Raw genomic sequence first — 21,798 nt, 5'->3', positions numbered from 1 at the left:
TGAGATATGGACAAGTTGGTGGAGTGGGTGGATTGGTGGCAAAATAAGTTCAGTGGGGTGAAGTATGAGGTAATGAACTTTGATCAGAAAGCTTTGCACAGGCAATGTAAAATAAGGGGTACTGTACTTAAGGGAATACAAGAGAAGAGGGACCTAGATGTATATATGCCTAGATCACTGAACGTGGCAGGAAATGTAGAGTAGTTAATAATTAAGCTCAGGATATTGTATACTCGAATAAAGACATAGAGTAGAAGAGCAAGGAGGTTATGCTGAACTTATACAAAAAGTAAATTAGATGTCAGTAGGAATATTGTGTACAGTTCTGGGTGCCATCCTATAGAAGGGATGCGGATGTATTTGAAAAAGTGTAGAAAAGATTTATAAAAATGGTTCCAGGGATGCAAAATTTCAGTTTTGAGGATTCTTTGGAGAAGTTGGGACTGTTCTCCCTGGAGAGAAGATGCCTAACAGGAGAGCTGATGGAAGTTTCAAAATCATGAGAGACATAGATAAAGTACTCAGGATGTAAGGATATGGCTTTAAAATGCTTTGCAAATGTATTCATGTTGTAAATGTGAGTGTGTTCTGTAATTTGAGTGAGGACATTTTCACACAATGTGTGGTTTGAATCTGTAACTCACTATCTGGAAGAGTGGTGGGGACTGTGTCAAATGAGACGTTCAAGAGGGAGTTAGATGATTATTTGAATAAAAACCATCTGCAAAGACATGGGAAAAAGGCAGGAGACTGGCACTATGCCATTCTCCGGTGAGTGGTTTGAATGGCTCCTTCAGTGCTGTGACTCTGTTCCTGTGAGTGGAAATACTATCAAGAGGAAAAACATGTCATTCAAAAGGGAATTCACTTCCACTGCCAACTAATCTGATACACTGTTCTTGTTACACTCTAGGGCACCAACTGTAACAACCATTACCTTTTTTAAAGGTTTATTGATTAATGGTTACCATTGACTAGAAACTGAAATGGACTAGCCATATAGTGTGACGTTGGAAAACCACAGCCAGTCAGGTAGCATCCGAAGAGCAGGCCTGACTGGCTGTGCTTTTCCAGCGCCACACTTTTTGACTCTGATCTCCAGCATGTGCAGTCATCACTTTCTCCTAGCCGTGTAAGCGGTACAAGAGCAGACCAGAGACTAGGAATAAAACAAAGAACTGCAAAAGCTGCAGATCTGAAACAAAAACAGAAATTTCTTGTGAAACTCACAAGATGTTGGGGGAAAGCAGAGTTAATGTTTCGAGTCCAGTGAGTGTTCTCAGTGAGTGTTCACAGGTAGGAAAAGGTGGCATTGATGCTGAAGACGAGATTGGAAGCTTGGGGGCTAAAGGTATTGGTGGGAGTAGAGGTGAGTGAATAGGTAGAGACGAAACCCAGAGAGAGCAAAGAGCAATGAGGCTGTCATTTCCTGCTACTTTCTAAAAAGGAAATAACCTCTGGAAAGAAAGATTTCAAACAAATTGGTTGGTTATATCTATATATCTTTGTGACAACTGAATGCCCTTTGCAAACAAAGGTAGGAATCATATATGCATAGCCTATTTTCTAAATGGGGAGAAAATTCAGAAACCTGAAGTGCAAAAGGACTTGGGGGTCCTAGTCCAGGGTTCTCTTAAGTTAAACTTGCTAATTGAGTTGGTAATTAGAAAGACGAATATAATATTGGCATTCATTTTGAGAGAACTTGAATATTAAAGCAGGGATGTAGTTCTGAAACTTTATAAGGCTCTGGTCAGACCATATTTAGCGTATTGTGAGCAATGTTTGACCTCATACCTCAGGGACAGATGTATTAGCCCTGGAGAGGGTCCAGAGGAGGTTCATGAGAATGATCCCAGGAATGAAAGGCTTAACGTATGACGAATGGTTCTGGATTCTGGGTCGATACTTGGTGGAATTTAGAAGGATGCGGGGTATCTAATAGAAATTTATAGAATACTGAACGGTCTGGAGCGAGTGGATGTTGGAAACATGTTTCCATTAGCAGGAGAGACTAAAACCTGAGGGCACAACCTTAGAGTAAAAAGAAGACCCTTTAGAACAGAGAGTGGTGAATCTGTGGAATTCATTGCCAAGGAAGGCTATGAAGGCCAGGTCATTGAGTACATTTAAAACAGAGATAGATTCTTGATTGTCATGGGGATCGAAGATTACAGGGAGAAAGTACAAGAATGGGGTTGCAAACTCAAAGGGACGAATGGCCTAATTTCTGCTCTTATATGGTCTTATAAATTGAAATGACAGTAGCAAGCTGATCAAGTGGTTAAACTATGAATGGGATCTTGTGCTTTATAAATAGGAACATTCTGTACAAAATCAAGGAACCTATGATAAACGTTCATAAAACACTGATTTGACATCAATTGTTTTGTATCCAGTTCTGAGGTTATAGGAAGAATGTGAAGGCATTAGAGATGGTATCAAAAAGGGTCCTAAAAATAATTCCAAGGTTGCAGAACTTCAGTTCAGTAGATGCATTTGGGAAAGCTGAAGCTGTTTTTGAAGAAGATCAGAGTAAGGAGAGAGCTAACTGAGGTGTACAAAGTCACATGGAGTCTGGACAAAATAGATGAGGATAAACTGTTCCTATTAGTAGAACAATCAAAAATGAGAGGACATTGATTTATGGTGATTGGTGAAAGAAATAACAAAGATGTGCAAAACCTTTCATTCAGCCATTGATTAAGTTTGCAGTGCACTATCTGAGAATATGGTGGAGGCAAATTCAACCAGGACCTTCAAAGAAGAATTGGATAATTATCTGAGGAAAAACATTTTACAACACTATGAAGAAGAGATGGGTAGGTGAAACTTGTATTGCTTTTGCAAAAAACTAACAGGAAATATGACAGGCCAAATGGCCTCCTTCATATGTGATCATTCTCTGATTTGGGCTTCAACATTATTACAATCTATGAAATAATGCTATTTTCATCGATGGAAATTGAAACAAAGTAGACTGTTCTCTGACCTACTTTAACTTTTCCTTTCATAAAAATGCTTTGTATAATTGATTGCATGTAAATTTAGCCTGCAGGAAACTGTGGAGCTTTGGGATTAAGTATAAAGTATGTCAATAATCATTCTTGCTGGGAAAGGTGACAGTTTTTAGCATCTAACTTCTTACTTGCTAATCCAAATGTTCTTGGTTGGTTGATGCAACTGCTGGCTGCTATAACAAAAAATCAGTAACAAGAAAATAGGTCAGCACAGGTAGAGAAAAATTACAATAATTTCAACTTCTATCATGTTACTAAGTTCAGCTGATTTTACTACACAGATGTAAAAATGTTCTTTGAACAACGTAAAAAGGCCAAGATGAAATTGACTGATTAAAAAAGGAGGCAATTCGAAACTTATTGCAAGATGGAAAAGTATGAAGGTTTCAACAAGGATGTCAAATTTCATTTAAGGAGTGCCTTTACCTTAGAAAAAAATCACCGTAGAAGCAGTGGAGGTGATGAGAGAGGTCCTAGAGTTGAGTACAGTATTTGATTGCGCATGTGGAAGCTGAACAAATGGCTGGAATCTTTCCAGTCTGACTGAACTAGTTTCAACATGAGTCGAGGAGGAAGATAGAATAGATTGGCAGACTGATTAGAACATAGAACAATACAAGCCCTTCGGCCCTCAATGTTGCGCCGACCTGTGAACTATTCTCAGCTCGTCCCCCTACACTATCTCAAAATTATCCATGTGCTTATCTAAGGATTGTTTAAACCTCCCTAATGTGGCTGAGTGGACTACATTAGCAGGTAGGGCATTCCATGCCCTTACCACTGTCTGCGGAAAGAACCTGCCTCTGACATCTATCTTAAATCTATCATCCCTCAATTTGTACCTATGCCCCCTTGTACACGCTGACGTCATCATCCTAGGAAAAAGACTTTCACTGTCTACCCTATCTAATCGTCTGATCATCTTGTATGTCTCTATCAAATCCCCTCTTAGCCACCTTCTTTCCAATGAGAACAGACCCAAGTCTCTCAGCCTTTCCTCATAAGACCTTCCCTCCAGACCAGAGTTGAAAAGTGTGGTGCTGGAAAAGCGCAGCAGGCCAGGCAGCATCCGAGGAGCAAGAGAATCGACGTTTCGGGCATAAGGCCTTCTTCAGGAATGAGGCTGGTGTGCCAAGCGGGCTGAGATAAAAGGTGGGGGGGTAATTTGGGGGAGGGGCACTGGGAATACGATAGGTGGAAGGAGGTGAGGGTGAGGGTGTTAGGCCGGACAGGGGGTGGGGGTGGAGATGTCAGGAAGAAGATTGCAGGTCAAGAGGATGGTGCTGAATCCGGGGGTTGGGACTGAGATAAGGTGGGGGGAGGGGAAATGAGGAGGACCAATTCCACTACCGAACAGCCCAAATGGCCTCCTTCTTCAAAGATCGCAATTTTCCCTCTGATATGGTCGACGATGTTCTCCACCGCATCTCCTCCACTTCCCGCTCCTCTGCCCTTGAACCCCGCCCCACCACCCAACCGCCACCAGGACAGAACCCCACTGGTCCTCACCTTCCACCCCACCAACCTCCGGATACATCGTATCATCCTCCATCATTTCCGCCATCTCCAAACAGACCCCACCACCAGGGATATATTTCCCTCCCCACCCCTATCAGCATTCCGGAGAGACCATTCCCTCCGCGACTCCCTCGTCAGGTCCACACACCCCACCAACCCAACCTCCAATCCTGGCACCTTCCCCTGCAACTGCAAGAAGTGCAAAACTTGCACCCACACCTCCCCCCTCACCTCCCTCCAAGGCCCTTATGGATCCTTCCATATCCATCACAAATTCACCTGCACATTGTCAGAATCATTGGCGACCTTTAAGCGGCATTTGGATAGGTACATGGATGGGTGCTTAATCTAGGTTAGAAGTTCGGCACAACATTGTGGGCCGAAGGGCCTGTTCTGTGCTGTATTGTTCTATGTTCTATGTTCCACACACATCATTTACTGTATCCGCTGCACCCGATGCACTACTTGCAGAACGTTTCAGGGAACACCTCTGGGACACCAGCACCAACCGCCCCGTGGCTGAACACTTTTAACTCCCCCTCCCACTCCGCCAAGGACATGCAGGTCCTTGGCCTCCTCCATTGCCAGACCCTGGCCACATGATGCCTGGAGGAAGAGTGCCTCATCTTCTGCCTAGGAACCCTCCAACCACACGGGATGAATGGAGATTTTTCCAGCTTCCTCATTTCCCCTCCCCCCACCTTATCTCAATCCCAACCCTTGGATTCAGCACCACCCTCTTCACCTGCAATCTTCTTCCTGACCTCTCCGCCCCCACTCCCTCTCCGGCCTATCACCCTCACCCTCACCTCCTTCCACCTATCGTATTCCCAGTGCCCCTCCCCCAAATTCTCTCCCCCCTACCTTTTATCTCAGCCAGCTTGGCACACCAGCCTCATTCCTGAAGAAGGGCTTATGCCCGAAACGTCAATTCTCCTGCTCCTCGGATGCTGCCTGGCCTGCTGTACTTTTCCAGCACCATACTTTTCAACTCTGGTCTCCAGCATCTGCAGTCCTCACTTTCTCCTTCCCTCCAGACCAGGCAACATTCTGGTAAATCACCTCTGCACCTTTTCCAATGCTTTCACAACGTTCCCAAAATATGGGAACTAAAACTGTACCCAATATTCCAAGTGTGCCCGCACCAGTGTTTTGTATAGTTGCAGCATGATATTGCGGCTCCGGAACTCAATCCCTGTACGAATGAAACCTACCATACTGTATGGCATCACCTCACATTTAGCTGCATTGAGCTCCATTTGCCACCTCTCAGCCCAATTCTGCAGTTTATCTAAGTCCCTCTGCAACCTGTAACATTCTTCCAAACTGTCCACGACTCCACCGACTTTAGAGTCATCTGCAAATTTACTAATCTATCCACCTATGCCTGCGTCTAAGTCATTTATAAAAATGACAAACAGCAGTGGTCCCAAAACAGATCCTTGTGGCACACCACTAGTAACTGGACTCCAGGCTGAATATTTTCCATCAACCACCACTCGCTGCCTTCTTTCAGAAAGCTAGTTTCTAATTCAAGCTGCTAAATCACCTTCAATTCCATGCCTCTGCATTTTCTCCAACAGCCTACCATGTGGAACCTTATCAAAGGCTTTATTGAAGTCCATGTATACCACATCAACTGCCCTACCCTTATGTACATGCTTGGTCACTCTCTCAAAAAACTCATCGAGGTTTGTGAGGTATGACCTGCCCTTGACGAAACCATGTTGACTATCTGAAATCAAATTGTTGCTTGCTAGATGATTATAAATCTTCTCTCTTATAATCCTTTGCAAAACCTTTCCTACAACAGAAGTAAGGCCCACTGATCTATAATTACCTAGGTCATTTCTACTGCCTTTCTTGAACAAGGACACAACATTTGCAATCCTCCAGTCTTCTGGTACTAAACCTGTAGACAATGACGACTCAAATATCAAAGCCAAAGGCTCTGCTATCTCCTCCCTAGCTTCCCAGAGAATCCTTGGATAAATCCCATCAGGCCAGGGGACTTGTCTACTTTCACTCCTTCTAGAATTGCGAACACCTGTTTGTAACTAACCTTGATCCTTTCCAATCTAATATCTCGTACCTCATTCTTCTTCTCTACAATATTCTCCTTTTCCTGAGTGAAAACCAATGAGAAATGTTTATTTAGCATCTCTCCAATCTCCACGGGGTCCACACTCAACTTCCCACATCTGTTTTTGACTGGCCTATTCCTACCCTAATCATCCTTTTATTCCTCACATGCGTATAGAAAGCTTTAGGGTTCTCCTTTATTCTATTTGCTAAAAACTGCTCATGTCCTCTCTTTGCCCTTCATAACTCTCTCTTTAAATCCTTCTTCACTGATCTGTAACTCTCCATCGCCTCATCAACACATAAGCCTCCTTCTTCTGTTTAACACGAGATGCAATTTCTGTAGTAAACCATGGTTCTGTTACTTCATCACTTCCTCCCTGCCTGACAGGGACATACCTATCAAGGGCATGCAATATCTGTTCCTTAAACCAGCTCCACATTTGCATTGTCTGCATCCCCTGCATTTTGCTACCCCATTCCATGCATCTTCATTCTTGCCTAATCGCATTATAATTGCCCTTGCCCCATCAATAACTCTTGACCTGCGGCATGTACCTATCCCTTTCCACCATTAAACTAAGTGTAACTGAATTATGGTCATTCTCTCCAAAGTGTTCACCTACAACTAAATCAAACACCTGGCCTGATTCATTACCAAGCACCAGATCCAGTGTGGCCTCCCCTCTTGTCGGCCCTTCGACATATGGTGTCAGGAAACCCTCCTGTACACATTGGACAAAATCTGATCCATCCGATGTACTAGATTTATAGCATTTCCAGTCAATGTTGGGGAAGTTAAAGTCCCCCATAATGACCACCCTGTTCCTTTCACTCCTACCCAGAATAGTTTTGCCAATCCTCTCTCCCACCTCCCTGAAACTCTTCGGAAGCCTATTTAAAAAAAACTCCAAGAAGTGTGACCTCTCCTCTCCTGTTTCTAACCTCAGCCCACGCTACTTCAGTCGACGAGTCCTCGTCAAAAGTTCTCTCAGCCACCGTTATAAATCCTTGACTAACAAGGCCACACCTCCCCCTCTTTTACCACCTTGTCTATTCTTAATGAAAGATCTAAACCCTGGAACCCGCAACATCCATTCCTCACCCTGCTCTATCCATGTCTCTGAAATGGCCACAACATCGAAGTCCCAGGTACCTATCCATGCTGCAAGTTCACCTACCTTATTTCGGATTCTTAGTGTGTTAAAGTAGACACACTTCAAACCAGTTTGCTGACTGCCAGCACATTCCTATGACCCTGAAATCCTGTCCCTGTCATTCCTACTTTCATCCTCCTGTGCACTGCAACTACACCTCAGGTTCCCATCCCCTTGCTGAGCTAGTTTAAACCCACCCAAATAGCACCAGCAAATTTCCCACCCAGGATATTAGTAACCTTCTGATTCAAGTGAAGACCGTCCTGTTTGTACAAGTCCCACCTTCCCCAGAATGAGCCCCAATTATCCAAGAACCTGAAACCCTCCCTCCTGCACCATCCTTGCAGCCACATGTTCAGCTGATATCTCTCCCTATTCCTTGCCTCGCTATCGGGTGGCACGGGTAACAACCCAGAGATAACAACTCTGTTTGTTCTAACTCTTAGCTTCCACCCTAGCTCCCTGAAATCCTGCCTTACATCCCTATCCCTCTTTCTACCTATATCGTTGGTACCTACGTAGACAATGACTTGAGGCTGGTCACCCTCTCCCTTCAGGACCATAAAAATATGATCCGAGGCATCACGGACACTGGCACCTGGGAGGCAACACACCAACTGCAAGTATCATTCATTCCCTACAAACCTTCTATCTGAGCCTCTAACTACTGAGTCCCCAATGACTAAAACTCTCCTCCTTTCCCTCCTTACCTCTGTGCAACCAGGACAGGCTCTGTGCCAGAGACCTGGGCCCCACTGCATACCCCTGTAAGTTGTCCCCCTTAACAGTATCCAAAACAGTATACATGTTTTTCAGGGGAACGACCACAGGGGATCCCTCCACTGACTGTTTTTCCCCCTTTGAACAGTCGCCCAGCTTTCTTTGTGCCTAGGAGTAACTACTTCCCTGTAATTCGTATCTATCACTGCCTCTGCCTCCCGAATGGTCGGAAGTTCATCCGGCTCCCGTTCCAGTTCCCTAACACGGTCTTGGAGGAGCGTGAGTTGGGTGCACTTCCTGCAGATGTACTTGGATGGGACACTAATGGCGTCCCTCACTTCACCATTATGCAGGAGGAACATTGCTCTCTCTGCACTGCCATCCCTGCTAGTCCCCTTATCACAAAGTGAAAAAAATAGTTCCTGCTTCCTGCTGATCTTGCCCAGTGACGAGTAGCTTGTTTACATATTTAAGAGATCACAATAAGAGCAGACTGGGGAGATGGTGAGCTGAAGGCAAGGGTCCCTGGAAACTGTTTGCTGATGAGAGGTAAGGGAGCTCACAAAGCCTATTTCGGGTCCCTCCAATCTCCACATTAGGAGGCTCAGAAACCAGTGGGTCCCTCGCCAACAGAATAGTCAGGTCGTTATGGCCACACATTATTGTAAAATGTTTCAAACTCGTCTGTGGTCACCTCAAACTGTAATGTGATCCTCATTCACAAGCTCTGGTGCCCATATCTGCTGGTGGAATTGTTGTTCTTTCAAAGCTTTAGACCTTCTTGTTGAACCACATGATTCAGGAATATGTGAGCCATCCTTTTTATAGTTGACATTTAATAGATGACTTTGTCACCTAAGAGCAACATGTTAGTGAGGAGTAGGGGACCAAGCCTTAAGGACATCAGGGAAACATCATGGGAGTGAAACAGGAAGACAGTGGCCAAATTTTTCCCTTTTTTTAATAAAGTACTTCAAGCTTAAGATAACCACTCGTGATATCATCCCCTTTTCTCACTGTGCCTACAGTGCTTACTTGCCTTAAAGGTGTGGGGAGAATCCCAAGGCAGTCTAATGAGAAGATGTTCTTCTCTCAAACAACGTGTGGTGAATTTGTTGATGCCAATTAGCAACAAGTTACATTTGTAAGATTATTATAATTTATCTCAAAGGTCTTATATTAAAAAAAAGGCAATGTCAAGTTACTTGCTTCTAAGACTCTTGGGATGATAATAGGGGTGACCTCTTCAGAATCTGAAGATGTACTGCCTTTTTGTTTTATGTAAGACCTTTGTGATATCATCAGATTAGTGGAGATTGAGATGTAGTACAACATCATCAGAATCATTTCCTTATACAACTTCTGCCATCTTTACTTGGTCTGGCCTCCATGTGCCTTCAGATCAACAGTAAAGTAGCTGATTCCTAATTGCCTCCCAAATAACCTAGCAAGTCAGTCAAGTTCAAGGGGATTTATGAACGGAGCAACAAGCACAATATCTACACACCATGAAACAATAAAAGAAAGACTGGCTTACCGAGAGCTGCTAGTCAGTCTAATTTATTGAGCAACACTGGAGAGGCAATGATTGTTGTTAGTACTGTATTCACACCAGCTTTGAATGAAGAGAGGCTAAGACACCAGTGAATGATTATGGGAATAGAACATAGAACATAGAACATAGAACAATACAGCACAGAACAGGCCCTTCGGCCCACGATGTTGTGCCGAACTTCTATCCTAGATTAAGCACCCATCCATGTACCTATCCAAATGCCGCTTAAAGGTCGCCAATGAATCTGACTCTACCACTCCCTCGGGCAGCGCATTCCATGCCCCCACCACTCTCTGGGTAAAGAACCCACCCCTGACATCTCCCCTATACCTTCCACCCTTCACCTTAAATTTATGTCCCCTTGTAACACTCTGTTGTACCCGGGGAAAAAGTTTCTGACTGTCTACTCTATCTATTCCTCTGATCATCTTATAAACCTCTATCAAGTCACCCCTCATCCTTCGCCGTTCCAACGAGAAAAGGCCGAGAACCCTCAACCTATCCTCGTACGACCTACTCTCCATTCCAGGCAACATCCTGGTAAATCTTCTCTGCACCCTCTCCAAAGCTTCCACATCTTTCCTAAAGTGAGGTGACCAGAACTGCACACAGTACTCCAAATGTGGCCTAACCAAAGTCCTGTACAGCTGCAACATCACCTCACGACTCTTGAATTCAATCCCTCTGCTAATGAACGATAATACTCCATAGGCCTTCTTACAAACTCTATCCACCTGAGTGGCAACCTTCAAAGATCTATGTACATAGACCCCAAGATCCCTCTGTTCCTCCACCTGACCAAGAACCCTACCATTAACCCTGTATTCCGCATTCTTATTTGTTCTTCCAAAATGGACAACCTCACACTTGGCAGGGTTGAACTCCATCTGCCACTCCTCAGCCCAGCTCTGCATCATATCTAAGTCCCTCTGCAGCCGACAACAGCCCTCCTCACTGTCCACAACTCCACCTATCTTTGTATCATCTGCAAATTTACTGACCCACCCTTCGACTCCCTCCTCTAAGTCATTAATAAAAATTACAAACAGCAGAGGACCCAGAACTGATCCCTGCGGAACTCCACTTGTAACTGGACTCCATGCTGAATATTTACCATCTACCACCACTCTCTGACTTCGACCGGTTAGCCAGTTTTCTATCCAATTGGCCAAATTTCCCTCTATCCCATGCCTCCTGACTTTCCGCATAAGCCTACCATGGGGAACCTTATCAAATGCCTTACTAAAATCCATGTACACTACATCCACTGCTCTACCCTCATCCACATGCTTGGTCACCTCCTCGAAGAATTCAATAAGACTTGTAAGGCAAGACCTACCCTTCACAAATCCGTGCTGGCTGTCCCTAATCAAGCAGTGTCTTTCCAGATACTCGTAAATCCTATCCCTCAGTACCCTTTCCATTACTTTGCCTACCACAGAAGTAAGACTAACTGGCCTGTAATTCCCGGGGTTATCCCTATTCCCTTTTTTGAACAGGGGCACAACATTCGCTACTCTCCAGTCCCCTGGTACCACCCCAGTTGCCAGTGAAGACGAGAAGATCATTGCCAACGGTACTGCAATTTCCTCTCTTGCTTCCCACATAATCCTAGGATATATCCCGTCAGGCCCGGGGGACTTGTCTATCCTCAAGTTGTTCAAAATGTCCAACACATCTTCCTTCCTAACAGGTATCTCTTCTAGCTTATCAGTCCGTTTCACACTCTCCTCTTCAACAATACGGTCCCTCTCGTTCGTAAATACTGAAGAGAAGTACTTGTTCAAGACCTCTCCTATCTCTTCTGACTCAATACACAGTCTCCCACCACTGTCCTTGATCGGACCTACCCTCGTTCTCGTCATTCTCAGGTTTCTCACATACGCATAGAATGCCTTGGGGTTATCCTTGATCCTATCCGCCAGGGATTTTTCATGCCCTCTCTTAGCTCTCCTAATCCCTTTCTTCAGGTCCCTTCTGGCTATCCTGTATCCCTCCACTGCTCTGTCTGAACCTTGTTTCCTCAACCTTATGTAAGCCAAATGTGGTCACTTGGTGAGGTTTACAGGGGAGGTGGGTTCAGCAACATTGACAGGGGTGGCTTTCAGTAAACACCCCAGTCCCAGTGCTGAATCACTTGGTTTATACTTTACATGTCATTGATTGGGGATCTTTCCACCCACCACCCACCATGATATGCCACGAGCAAGGCTGCGTAAATGTGCTTTTCATGCCTTCTGAATGGCAAGCACCCTACCGACCACTGGGTTAATGCCAGCAGCTGTGGTGTGAGACCCTTTACTGGGTATTAATTACCCACTTAAAGACCTCAATTAATGGCAGTACGACCCAACATCCACAGGCCTTCCCACCACTGACTTAATCAGAATGGATGCAGGAATGCAATATTGCTCTACTGTCCCAAGTGATTAATTAAGAGAAGGAGACAAAAACAGGTAACTACAGGCCAGTTAGCTGAACATCTGTTATTAGAAAAATATTAGAGACAATTACAAAGGATTTAATAGGAGACCATTTAGAAATACCTAATATGTAAAGCAGAGTCAGCATGGCTTCATGAAGGGGAAATTATTCCTGACAAATTTTCTAGAAGTCTTTGAGGAGGTAACAAGCAGGATAAACTTGTTAAAAGGAAGGCAATAAATGTAATAAGTTTAAATTTTCAGAAAACATTTGATAAAGTACCATGGTAACCAGTACCATTTAGGCTACCAAATAAGACAAGAGCTCAGAGTTTTGGAGATAGTACGTTAGCACAGATAGAGAATTGGCTAACTAACAGAAAACAGAGTTGGGATGAAAGGGGCATTTTCAGAATGGCAACCTGTAAGTATTGGAAGGCCACAAGGATCACTGCTGGGGCCACAATTATTTACAAAATGTGTCAGTAACTTTGATGAAGCAAGTGAATGTATACTATAGCCAAGTTTGCAGATGATATAAAGGTAGTTGAGGATGACACATAGAATATAGAACATTACAGCACTGTATAAGCCCTTCAACCCTCGATGTTGCGCCAACCTGTGGAACCAATCTGAAGCCTATCTCACCTACACTATTTCATTCTCGTCCATATGCCTATCCAATGACCATTTAAATGCCCTACTACTGTTGCAGTAAAGAAACTATTTCTGACATCTGACCTATATCTATCACCCCTCAATTTAAAGCTATGTCCCCTCGTGCTAGCCGTTACCATCCAAGGAAAAAGGCTCTCACTGTCCACCCATCTAACCCTCTGATTATCTTATGTCTCAATGAAGTCGCCCCTCAACCTTCTTCTCTCTAATGAAAACAGCTTCAAGTCCCTCAGCCTTTCCTTGTAAGACCTTCCCTCCATACCAGGCAACATTTTAGTAAATCTCTTCTGAACCCTTGCCAAAGCTTCCAGATGCTTCCTATAATGCGGTGACCAGAACTGTATGCAATACTCCAAATGTAGCCACACCAGAGTTTGTACAGCTGCAGCATGGTCTCATGGTTCTGAAACTCAGTCCCTCTACCCATAAAAGCTAACACACCGTATGCCTTCTGAACAACTCTATCAACTTGGGTGGCAACTTTCAAGGATCTATATATCTGGACACAGAGATCTCTCTGCTCATCTACAGTACCAAGAATCTTACCATTAGCCCATTACTCTGCATTCCTGTTACTCCTTCTGCTTTAAACTCCATTTGCCACCTCTTAGCAAGCACTGCAGCTTATCTGTGTCTCTCTGTAACCTAAAACACTCAAGTAGACACAAAGAATCTACAGAGAAATATAAACATGTTAAGCAAGTGGGCAAAAACATTGGCCGATGGAATATGACATGGGAAAATGTGATGTTATGCACTTTAGCATGAATAAAGTAGCTGAATGTTATTTCAATAAATTTGGAGGAAGACTGCAGAAAACCAAAAAACAGAGGATTTTGGAGTCTGCATCCATCAACCACAAAAAGTCATCATCCAAGTTCAGTGGGTTATAGGTAAGGCAAATAGAATGTTGGCCTTAGTTACACAGTGAATGGAGTATAAAAATAGGAAGGTTTTATTAATATTATACTAGACAGTATTCAGGCCCCAGTGGAACAGTTTTGGACCTCTTACCTAATAAAAGATATTGGGCATTGGAGATAATCAGGAACGATTTGCTATACTGATAGTGGGTATGGAGGAGCTGTCTTATGAGGAAAGGTGGAATAGATTAGGCCTGCATTAATTGGAACTTAGAAGAATGAAAGGTCACCTTATTGAAACATACAAGATTCTTAGTGGACTTGACAGGGTGGATATGGAAAGGTTAATTCCACTTGTGGAGAGTCTATGACCAGAGGGAATCATCTCAGAATAAGGGGTTGCATATTTGAGACAGAGATGAGGTAAAATTTCTTCTCCCATAGTATTGTGAATCTGTGGAGTTCTTTACTGCAGAAGGCTATCAAGGTTGTGTCATTAAGTAAATTCAAGACTGAGAAATACAGATTTTTAATCAGTTAGGTAATGAAGGGTTATAGGGAAAAGGCAGGAGTGTAGCACTGAAGATTATCAGATCACTCATGATTTCAGTGAATGGCAGAGCAAACATAGAACATAGAACATAGAACAATACAGCGCAGTACAGGCCCTTCGGCCCTCGATGTTGCGCCGATCAAAGCCCACCTAACCTACACTAACCCACTATCCTCCATATACCTATCCAATGCCCGCTTAAATACCCATAAAGAGGGAGAGTCCACTACTGCTACTGGCAGGGCATTCCATGATCTTACGACTCGCTGAGTGAAGAACCTACCCCTAACATCAGTCCTGAGGGATAAGCGCTTCTGCTTATCCCGCTTATCTGTTCTGGGTCCAGTGCAGTTTTTCATTTTTATAAATGACATGGATGAGGGCGTAGCAGAATGGGTTAGTAAATTTTCGGATGACACTAAGGTCAGTGGAGTTGTGGATAGTGCCGAAGAATGTTGTGAGTTACAGAGGGACACAGATAAGCTGAAGAACTGTGCTGAGAGGTGGCAAATGGAATTTAATACAGTGAGGTGATTCACTTTGGAAGTAGTAACAGGAATGCAGAGTACTGGGCCAATGGTAAGATTCTTGGTAGTGTAGATAAGTAGAGAGATCTCGGTGTCCATGTACATAGGTCCCTCAAAGTTGCCACCCAGGTTGATAGGGCGGTTAAGAAGGCATACGGTGTGTTAGCTTTTATTAGTAGAGGGATCGAGTTTCAGAACCATGAGGTAATTCTGCAGCTGTACAAATCTAAAGGTGCGACCACACTTGGAATATTGTGTGCAGTTCTGCTCACCACATTATTGATGTTGAAGCTTTAGAAAGTGTTCAGTAGAGATTTACTAGGCTGTTGCCTGGTAGGGAGGGCAGGTCTTATGAGGAAAGGTTGAGGGACTTGAGGCTGTTTTCGTTAGAGAGAAGAAGTTTGAGAGGTGACTTAATTGAGACATATAAGATAATCAGAGGGTTAGATGGGTGGACAGTGAGAGCCTTTTTCCTCAGATGGTAATGGCTAGTACAAGGGGGCGTAGCTTCAAATTGAGGGGTGATAGATATAGGACAGATGTCAGAGGTAGTTTCTTTACTTAGAGATTAGTAGGGGCATGGAATGCACTGCCTGCAACAGTTGTAGACACGCCAACTTTACAGGCACTTAAATGGTCATTGGATAGGCATATGGACGAGAATAGAATAGTCTAGGCTAGATGGGCTGGTTTCACAGGGTGTTGCAACATCAAGGGCCAATGGTACTGCGCTGTTATGGTCTATGTTATATGTACCAACTTCACCAACCCATTAAACATATTCATAAGGCTCCCTACTGAGCAAAAGTACAGCTACAAGATTTTATCCCATAAGAAGAAACATGCACCTCCACCTCTCGTGATCTTCTTTACATCGACTGCAGCATTCCTTATTGAACTGACATTCTGTCACCGAAACCCATACTGATTGAAATCAAAGCACTTTAACGAAAATGAATACACAAGCCAGAAGAAGTCTGAGAAGAAATCTGACAAAAAAACCCTACTGAACATAGATACCAATAACAACAAAACCCGGCCCTCCTCAACAAGCAGAAGTCTGGCTTCCAAACCTCCCAACACCACATCTGTATCACGTACTTACTACAGCACTGAAGGCAAACAGTAAAAGACAAAGGAGTTCTGCATCCTTCCTTCCCTAGTAAGCCTAAATTTGATCTCCCAGACTTTATCATGACTTTCATCTCAGTAAAGTAAATTGAGCCCTTCTCCCATCCCTGATTGCGAATGCATGAGCGAGCACTCCATCCCAGTCAGTACAGACATGATTTTTCCCTCTTTCCCTCTTGCCACACTGAGCTGGTTTGTTACCAAAAGAGCATTTAAAGGGAAGGGTGATGCGGGAGTGAGAGGTATTGACATCATCAGTACCCTGGCTTCCATGGAAGGTAAATGCACTACTACATCAAGCATGTACTCAATATACCTGACGCTGCAGGGGTAAAGTGGGGAGATAGAGACTAAGGTAGCCAGGTTAGGTGGGAATGAATAAGTGCAAAGCCTATAATATTGATGGGGAGGGTGCATAAAGGAATGTGCATATTTGGGAGTTTACCAACAATCAGAGGCTGAACCTGAGACTCATTGGCTAAGGAACAACCACCTCCATCATACTGTAAATAGGCAAATGTACCTGGGGCTAAAAATGGCTAGTATCATACCCAGAATGAGTGAGATATGTGTTTCATGCTGAATGAAGGAGCTTCAATTTCAAGTGACATGAGGCAATTCAAAGGACAATAGCATTAAACAGACATTCATACACTGAACCTGAAGCACGTCTGTGAGCACTACATGTTGCATGAACCTTTGGCATTAACCATCCGTGTGCAGTTCAACTCCTTGCCCAAGAACTCTTTACCACACCATGCAGCAGGAATCAATGTCACTTGTAGCTGTAAATGATAAACTTTGCAAAAAGTAATCCAAGTTGCCAAAGTAGTGATCAACTTCTAAGTTCCCATTGCCTGCTTCTTTCTTCTTGCTGAGACATGGATGTTTCATAGGTCCAATCCTGGACTGGCCAGCGTGGGATGAAATTCACTTCTCATAACGGGTACTGAGCTGTTCATCACTTGTCTGGGTCATTTCGGTCCAGTTATGGGCTGTTTTCCCTGGTAATAAGGCAAAGGGAGAATTTGGGTGATGTAAAAAGAGATGAAACAGCTATTAGTGTTGATGTTGTTGGGAGAGAGGTGGTGAGAATTCCAAAGTGAGGAACTAGGCAGTGCAGAGGACATGCAGGGTTAGTGGTGTGCATTTGGGGTGAGAAAGATTGAGTAAAGGGAGATATTACATATGATGAGAGTGATAGATTGTGCCCCTGGTGGGAAGTGTGTGCATTAGCAGGGATAAAGTGGGCATGAGATTGAGAAGATATTGCCCTTACCCTGGTAAAGAAGAGAAGCTCATTGACATTCTTGCAGTGTTACTATGCATTTCTCCAGACCTTGGAGATTGCATTGACCTGGGTGGCAAGCTCAGACCAGATTGTTCGGATCTGGTATCATTGCCCCCTCTGCATGTCCTGGGCCTTCCTCTACAACAATCCATCCACTAGGACCTTGATTTCCCTGTGCACAAACTGGGTCACTGATTTCCCTTTTATGTTATATGTATGGCAAATCTCACAAGTTGTGAAGGGCTTCACTGGATTGTCAGTGCTTGATTGGATGAGCAGTGCAGCATAGGGTCCTGCTACCGAGTTAATGGGATGAGTTTAGAGTGACAGTTTGAGAAAACATCCTAGGTGTCACAGAGAAAAACCCTCCATGAATCTCACCAAAAATGGCACTTAGCAGATTTCAGGTTCAACCCTTTATGTTCATGTGCAGGCTTATATATGCTACCCTAATAACATAATTTCATTTTTAGCCCTTTACATCTCTAAATATATTATTTTGTAGTTAAAATGTCCAACAAATCTGGTTGCATCTCTTTGAGATTATCTACAGATGTATGTATATAAAATAATTCAAGGCAAAAAAGATTGATCTGATAACAGCACAAATTACTTAAAAGCAACTTGTACAGTCATTACACAAAACCACTGCTTCTCACAACAATATGACACTAATGGGATTGTTTCTGTGTCCTGTATCATCCTCCTAAGAGTCAGGCATCTTGTAATAATTTCTAAATACATTAATTTCTAAATACTGTAAACCCACAGTACTTCAGTTTAACCAGTGACATCCTCCTGGATATCCGATTTTAACAAAAAAGGTAAGTCAGCTTTAATTTTACGGCAAAAAGATTTGAATTGTCTTCTTGCAAACCTTAGATATAAGTGTTATAATTTTATTTTTCACAGCTGTATTTTTATGGGAAGGGCAGAGAAAAGACTCTTTAAAGCACCAGCAGGTTAAAATTAAATTCTCTCGGACAATAAAATTAAGTTGACTATCAGTAATTCAGCCTAAATCTCTGCTTGTTTTATTATTGAAGCAATGTATTATTGGTGAAATTAAATTGTCATTTCAGTAAATACAGAAAGATCATTGTATATGCTTAAGTTTAAATTAGACTGTGACCTTTGCTTTGCTATAACCTTTTCTTCAATGCATAGAAAATATCTGAAGTGCTTGTATATATAAGGTGTATGTATATATTAACATACAGTATTAAAATGAAATTAACTGTAATACCATTTTGCAACACTGTAATGGTTCTAGACTCTGAAAATACTCTTTGTTAAAATGCTGGGCCCTGTTTCCATGACAAAATGTTTTCCTCCTGCGGAACATAAAGCTTGCATTCAGAAATGTTTCTGAAGCCCTGATGACATTTTCAGTATGATTCACATGCCACTTTGTGGTCATACTGATAACGCTGTCTTAAATGCTACTTGATTGAAGGACAGTCAAAGCTTTATTTGAATGACCGTAACAAGATGAGTACTTTAGAATATGACTGCATGTGTGATTAATGCAATTTATAATTGTAGACACCACTACCATAAGTGATTTGCCTTTAAATTCTTTGCTTTTGATTTGTTATCAATTTTGAAAGAATTATATAATAAGGAGATGAAGGTGAATTATTTTTATTTTTCTCGTCTTCTGTCCATATTCAGAGATATTTTTAGTTTTTACTTATCTTTATCTTCCTTTGTGAAATAGGCCATGACACATTTACCTTAATTCATTTGTTCACGGATTTTCAATTTTTAAAAGATAAACGCAAAACTCTCTTTAGGATTAAAACAAAAGAAGTACGATTTAATCATGTATTCAAACCTTGGGGATGTTTGTCTCTATACAGATTCCACACACATACTCACAAACAAGGAAGAAAGTAACAAGCAGAAGGAGAGGGAAGAGGTTACAATTAGGTTTAGTTTTTTTTTAAAAAAAGTTATTAACATTAGTTCATGTAATATTTGACTGAGTACAGAAATCTGTGGTCAGTAAACATTCTTTTCCATAAGTTGATCTTGCAGTGCTGATGTTGGCCCACTTTTCTCATGAATATAGTATTTCATCCAGAAACGAGATTTCGGAAACGTTGAGACTAAAGTTAGACTCAAGCTGAGCCTGGAAAATGATCTTCTGTAGAGATAAGACTGCAGGCAGTGATATCAACAGTCAGTTAACTCTACTCTGACAGCATCTTAACTGTTGAGTAGATTTTGTAGTAGATTTAGTAGTAGTGCACTAGCTATCCCCAGACTGAACAAGGCAGTCAGAAGTTACAGTTGAACTATTGCTGGAGAGCAGTTAAGATTAGTTAATTAAGTAGCTGGTCTAGTCCAGTTCTGTAGTTGTCAGAAAGCTCATTCATTTAAATCTCAGTAATGTAAAACAAAGATTAAGAGTGCAGTTCTATTGGAGTGCGACTGAAACAAGCTGTAAATTTGAGAGATGGGTGATTAAGAGAGCTCAGTGAGGATGTGAGTGGGGTGCAACTTTATTTTTCTAACTGAAGCAACCAGCAAGAAAACAGCAGTTGAAAAATTTCATGAGAGGGGTCAGAAAGCCAGTCAAAGGTCAGCTCTGTGAGCTCACTCAATCCCCAAACTACATTTCAAATAAAAATAGGTATTATCACAGAGAAGCAACTAATTAATTTGTTGGTGAGTATTTTGCTCATTTACATCAAATTTTAAAGACCCGGAAATGTGTTAGTAATTTTAAAATGTGCTAGTAAAGGAGTATCTAATCTAAGAAGGAGGTGGTGGTGCAGTTGTAAGTGCAGTATCAGGAAACTATTAATCTAGAACCCTATTCTGTTATTCTGGTGACATAGGTTTGAAAATCCCACCATAGCGAAGTTTGAATTCAATAACATTTGAAACAAAAATGTAACCATGTAATCACTGTCAATTGTTGTAGAGACTTACTTGGTTCAGTAATGCCCTTTAGCAAAGGAAATCTGTCATCTGTACCTGACAAATATATGACTGTAGACACACAAAAATGTGGTTTACCCTTGTCTGCCACAGACGCTCACATTCCATGAACAAATAAAATAAATCTTATTTCACGTTGTAGGTTTCAATATATATAAACTCATTTATAGAAGTAAAAAATATCGTCAAAATAAAAGTTCATGGTACAGATAGTAACATATTGATATGAATAGTAGATGACTAGCTAACAAGAAAAAAAACAGACATAGTGCTGTCATTTTCTGGTTGGCAAGATGGCAAGTCCAAAGATATGCAAGTTAGGTTGACTAGCTATACTAAATTCCCCATTGGTGTCCAGGGATGTGTAGGTTAGGTGGATTAGCCATTAAAATTACATTGGTTGAATTGGGTTCTGGGTCTAAGTGGGATGCTCCGGGAGAGTTGGTGCAGACTCGATGGGTCGAATGTCCTGTTTCCACAATGCTGGGATTATAGGATTCTGTGATGTAATGGATGGTATGTTACAGGGATCAGTGTTGGTGCTAAATCTTTCACAATTTATATAAATGACTTAGATAGAATAACCATTTGCCAAAGAAAGAAATGGGCAAGTAAAGAAACTATAAAGGCATATGGTAAGATTAGGTGAGTGGACAGAGGTCTGGCAAATGGAGAATAGAGTGGAAACTTATAAAAGCGTGGATATGTTGAGTGGTAAAATTTGACAAAAATTGCAGTGAGGCCCATCTCGAAATAGGGATCATGTCACTCCATCTTTTATGCTTTTCACAGCTGGCATGGCAAACTTTTCACTGGCAACAGAGATGTCAATTGATGTAATTACTGCTTGTTAAACACCACCTTGTTAACACCAAACTAGCTTCATTAATGTTCATACTCCCACATTCCCATCAAACAAGCTAAATATCTCAAAACCTTGACAAGGAAACCAAAATGTGTACCTGGCAGATTCAGCTTGCCACTTACTTCGACCCACCTCCATGCTGTCTGCAACTTGGTCAGCTCAGGACAGGGGACAGGGACATCAGCCATACTCAATCCAACTCCCTGGACATTGGCATGCAACATACATAATCCCATTTTGATCATATTGGCTACTCAGCTATGCACCAGCAGTGTGATCTAGAAGCATGCACTGACATTATACTAACATTGCTGAACAGATTATTTAGAAAATATCTACACTTGCATTGCAAGGACCAACAACTTACTGCAGTGTGGATACTTTCCTTTTATGGTTCAATAAGATCACCCCTCATTCTTTTAAACTGAAATGAATAAAGGCCTTGATAAGTCAACTCCTTCATCCC

General features: G+C 42.3%; 1 protein-coding gene across 14 annotated transcripts in view; it reads left to right on the top strand.

Annotated features, from left to right (window-relative positions):
* LOC140481473 (disks large homolog 2-like) overlaps positions 1–21,798 on the top strand; it is a 956,164-nt gene that overhangs the window by 663,682 nt on the left and 270,684 nt on the right. Inside the window, exon 1 of one of the 14 annotated variants that reach the window (XM_072577713.1) lies at positions 18,322–18,342. The exons of the other annotated variants lie outside the window; for them this stretch is intronic. The gene's annotated coding sequence lies outside the window, so the exon portion shown is untranslated. Of the gene's footprint in view, positions 1–18,321; positions 18,343–21,798 lie in introns of those variants that run through there. 14 annotated transcript variants of the gene reach the window in all.

The sequence above is a fragment of the Chiloscyllium punctatum genome, chromosome 9, assembly GCF_047496795.1.
Source record: "Chiloscyllium punctatum isolate Juve2018m chromosome 9, sChiPun1.3, whole genome shotgun sequence".
Classification (NCBI taxonomy): domain Eukaryota; kingdom Metazoa; phylum Chordata; class Chondrichthyes; order Orectolobiformes; family Hemiscylliidae; genus Chiloscyllium; species Chiloscyllium punctatum.
Note: the sequence above shows the minus strand (reverse complement) of the source record. Positions and strands in the feature narration are given on the sequence as shown.